Source organism: Arvicola amphibius, chromosome 11 (genome assembly GCF_903992535.2).
Source record: "Arvicola amphibius chromosome 11, mArvAmp1.2, whole genome shotgun sequence".
NCBI lineage: Eukaryota > Metazoa > Chordata > Mammalia > Rodentia > Cricetidae > Arvicola > Arvicola amphibius.
The window spans coordinates 94,036,966-94,041,191 of record NC_052057.2 but is presented as its reverse complement, the minus strand read 5'-3'; the positions used below and the strand labels follow the sequence as shown (position 1 = coordinate 94,041,191).

The 4,226-nt window shown below is 45.2% G+C and overlaps 1 pseudogene; it reads right to left on the bottom strand.

Moving 5' to 3' along the window:
* Window positions 1-2,182: 2,182 nt before the first annotated feature.
* Window positions 2,183-3,207, bottom strand: LOC119826061 (annotated as a pseudogene).
* Window positions 3,208-4,226: the final 1,019 nt, after the last annotated feature.

The following is a 4,226-nucleotide window of genomic DNA, read 5'->3' as shown; positions in this document are numbered from 1 at the left end:
TATGACGTCGTCTACATTCTTGCCAGCCTCTGGAGACATGTGCATCGATAAACTCAGACACAGCGCTCTGTCAGTTCTCTAGGTATTCCTTAATCCAGTCAACTTGACACCGACACCAATCATCACAATGGGCAGTTAAGTTAATAGGATGTCTAAGAGGGAAGAGGACATGGATGTACATGAAAGTAGCGACACACACACACACAACCACACACACACAACCACACACACACCACACACAACAACACACACACAACCACACACACACACAACCACACACACCACACACAACCACACACACACCACACACAACCACACACACACCACACACAACCACACACACACACAACCACACACACACACAACCACACACAACCACACACACACCACACACAACCACACACAACCACACACAACCACACACAACCACACACACACACAACCACACACACACACACACACAACCACATCAATATTGCCAACTGATCTGTTAGTTGTCACTTGACATTGTATTGCTATGGGTGATGACTCATGGTTCAGTGTATGGTTACGTAGTGCAAATATGTTTGTATGGGTGAGTGCACATGTATGTTAAGGCCAGAGGTTAACCTTGGGTGCCATTCCCCATCAGGAACTTTACACTTTGTTTTTTGTTTTGGGACAATGTTTTTTTTTTTTTTTTTTCCTGGGATCTGGGGCTTGCTAATAGGTGAAGCAGGCTGGCCTGTGAACTATAGGCATCTAATAGTCTTTGCTTCCAAACAGAGCTGGTTTGTAAGCTTGAACTACCATGTCCAGCTTTATAGGTCAGTGCTGGGGATTGAACTCAGGTCCTCACACTTGTGTGCTAACCTTTTCTCAATGGCGCTATCTACATCTTAAAACTTGTACTCAGTTTCGAATCTTTGGCTAATTACTTATGTGACTTATTTATTTGATCAGAATTTTATTGTTACTTTCTTGTTTTAATGTTTCAAAGCCTGACTTTAATTTGTGACCTTTTTGTCTCTGCTTCCTAAGTGGTGAAGTTACAAACATTTTCCACAATGGCTGGCATGTATTTCCAGATACAGAAATTAAAATCGAGGCTCAGCATATGAGAAAAAAAAAATCTGGCATTTGTCTTTCTAAGTCTGGCTTATTTTGCTTAACATCATTGACTTCCAATTATATCCACTTTTCTACAAAGGTCATGATTTAAGTTTTCTTTAAAGCGGAATAAAATCCACTGTGCTATGAGTCATGTTTTTTTTTTTTTTTGATTTTTTGAGACAGGGTTTCTCTGCAGCTTTAGAGCCTGTCCTGGAACTAGCTCTTGTAGACCAGGCTGGTCTCGAACTGGCAGAGATCCGCCTGCCTCTGCCTCCCAAGTGCTGGGATTAAAGGCGTGCGCCACCACCGCCTGGCTTGCGCCACCACCGCCTGGCTATGAATCATGTTTTTGTTCATTCATCTATTGATGGACATCTAGGCCTCTTCAATTTCCTTGCTATTATAGAGAAGCAATAAGCATGCATATGGCGGTGGGACTTGGAGGCCTTTAAGGACACATTGAGAGGTACGATCGATCTAGCTGTCGCTTTTTAAGACATTCTCACATCCCCGTTCATTTCCATAGTGGTGGTACCAATTTATACTCTTAACAACAATTAATAAGGGTCCCTTTAGCCCTGAATGCTAGCCAGCATCTGCTGCCTGCTTGTTTTCTTTATTTTTATTTTATGTGTATGGATGCTTTGCTTGCATGTATGTCTGTGCACCACTTGTGTGCCCAGCGGGTTGGATCCCTAGCACTGGAGTCACAGATGCTTGCCAGCTGCCGTGTGGGTGCTGTGAACCATACCCCTGTCCTCCGGAAGGGCAACCAGTCATTGATATCTCCAGTCATTGCCACTTATTTTCTTGATGATAGCTGTCTTTGTTAGGGTCTCTAGTGCTGTGATGAAGCACCATGACAAAAATGAACTTGGGGAAGAAAGGGTCTGGTCGGCTCACACTTCCACCTCACTGTTCATCATCAAAGGCAGTCAGGATAGGAACTCAAGGCAGGAACCTGAAGGAAGGAGCTGTTACAGAGGCCGTCCACGAGGAGGCGCTGCTCGGCTGAGAGTCCCCCCCCCCCCCCCCCAGCACTGGAAAAGTTTTTATTGAGACCCTAGCAGCTGTGCAAATGCTTCTTGCGTTAAGCATCTTCTTCCTTGGCAATGCTCTCTTTCCTGAAAGGTCCCACTAATGCTTTCTTCTCTTCCATGGTCTGGAAACGATCACAGCCAAACTTGGAGGTGGTGTCAATGAGCTTCAGGTCACTCTTCAAGTCGGCACGCCCAAGGGATTGCGGGGAGTGAGCTCTCACTTCTTGGTTCCCACCACACCGCCTTTGTAGTCTTTGCCTCTTGTCACCTCGATGACATCAATCATCTCATCCTGCCCAAACACCTGGTTCACAGGAACCTGCTGCTCCAGCCTCTCCGGAGCCCACTCTAGCGTCTCAGCCATCTCCAGCCTCTCCGGAGCCCACTCTAGCGTCTCAGCCATCTCCAGCCTCTCCGGAACCAGGAACCTGCTGCTCCAGCCTCTCCGGAGCCCACTCTAGCGTCTCAGCCATCTCCAGCCTCTCCGGAGCCCACTCTAGCGTCTCAGCCACGGTGCCCCTCCCCCATCACCTGGTCAAGGCTGCCTCCTTCTTGCACAGAGGAAGCAGACACATCTGAGTGCGGGCAATTATGCAGATGACTTGGCAGTACTTCACCGAAGGACTTTTGAAGCCCTTCTCCAGCTGCTTCTTGCCCATGTCGTCCTGCCACTTTCTACAGTATTTGGTGAAGGCCTCTTCTTCCTAGATTCGTGCCCGCTCTCGCAGAAACGTCTTTACACTCATCACTGACGTGCTCAGTAAATACTGTCTTGAAGGTCTGGAGACCTCATGGGGCTTCGACATATCCCACAATACCCACAACTACCAGGGGTGGTGTTTCTATCATGGTTACAGCCTCCACGACTCCTTTCTTGTTCACCTTGGATCCTGGCCTGTCAACTTCCCAGATGATGTCGGTCAAGCCAGCCTTGTAGCCTAGAGAGGCCATGAGGTGAACAGGCGTGGAAGGGTCATCCTTGGAGAAGCCCTTTACTTTCCCATGATGCTTCTTGCTTCTGAGGTAAGAAGCCCAAGGACCCAGGCCTGGGAGCAGAGAATTTTCTGTGAGACATCTCTTGGTCAGCTGAGCTTTTATTTATTTATTCATTTATTTTTGTTAAATACAACTCACAGCCACCTGCCCAGAGATGGCACCGCCTACAGTGCGCCGAGACCTTCGGCATCAATCAGTAATTAAGAAAATGCACTGCAGGCTTGTAGGTAGGGTTATTTTTCTCAGATGAACTTTCCTCTTTCCAAATCACTCTAGCCTGTGTCAAGCTGACATAAAACAGATCAACACAATAGCCATTCTGGCTTTGGAATCTCAAAGCAATTTAAATTTTTATTTCCCTGTTGGCTAAAGATGCAGAAAACTTTTTCTATTTTTTTATATTTCTTCTTTTGAGAAGAACTGTCAGTCTATTCCATTATGAATTGGTAAATATGCCTTTTCATGTTTAGAATTTGCAGTTCTTTGTATATTTCAACATGCTATTCAGAATGCTTTGCAATTTAAAACTTAATGCTGTTTATTTCTTGTTTTTATTTAATGCTTTTATAAAGCATTTTTAAAATATAAAATTAGGGCTGGGGTGACGACTTGGTGGGCAAAATGCTTGCAGCCTGAGAACGAGGACTTGAGTTTGGTCCCCGGGACCACGTAAAAGCCAAATGTGATGGCACACATCTGTAACCTTGGTGCTGCAGTGGGAAGGCAGGGACAGATGGGTCCTGTACTTCACTGGCCTGCCAGTCTCGCCAAACCAGCGAGCTCCAGGATCAGTGGGAAGTGTGGTTGCAAAATATAAGTTGGAGAGAGGTAGGAGTTGCCCAGTGTTGACTCCTGGCCTCCATGTGCACACACATGGACAGGCACCAAGCACCTATATGTACATATGTATCCTCAAGTGTATATATCTACATATATCTATATATTCACACAGAAAAAGAAAAGTATAAAATATCGTTATATAAAACATCTGTGCTATTTTCTAAAACATTTCAAATATTTGCATGTATGATAAACAACATACATTTTGAAATACTTCTGATATTTTATGACTTCTGATCATGAGTAACTGAGAACATA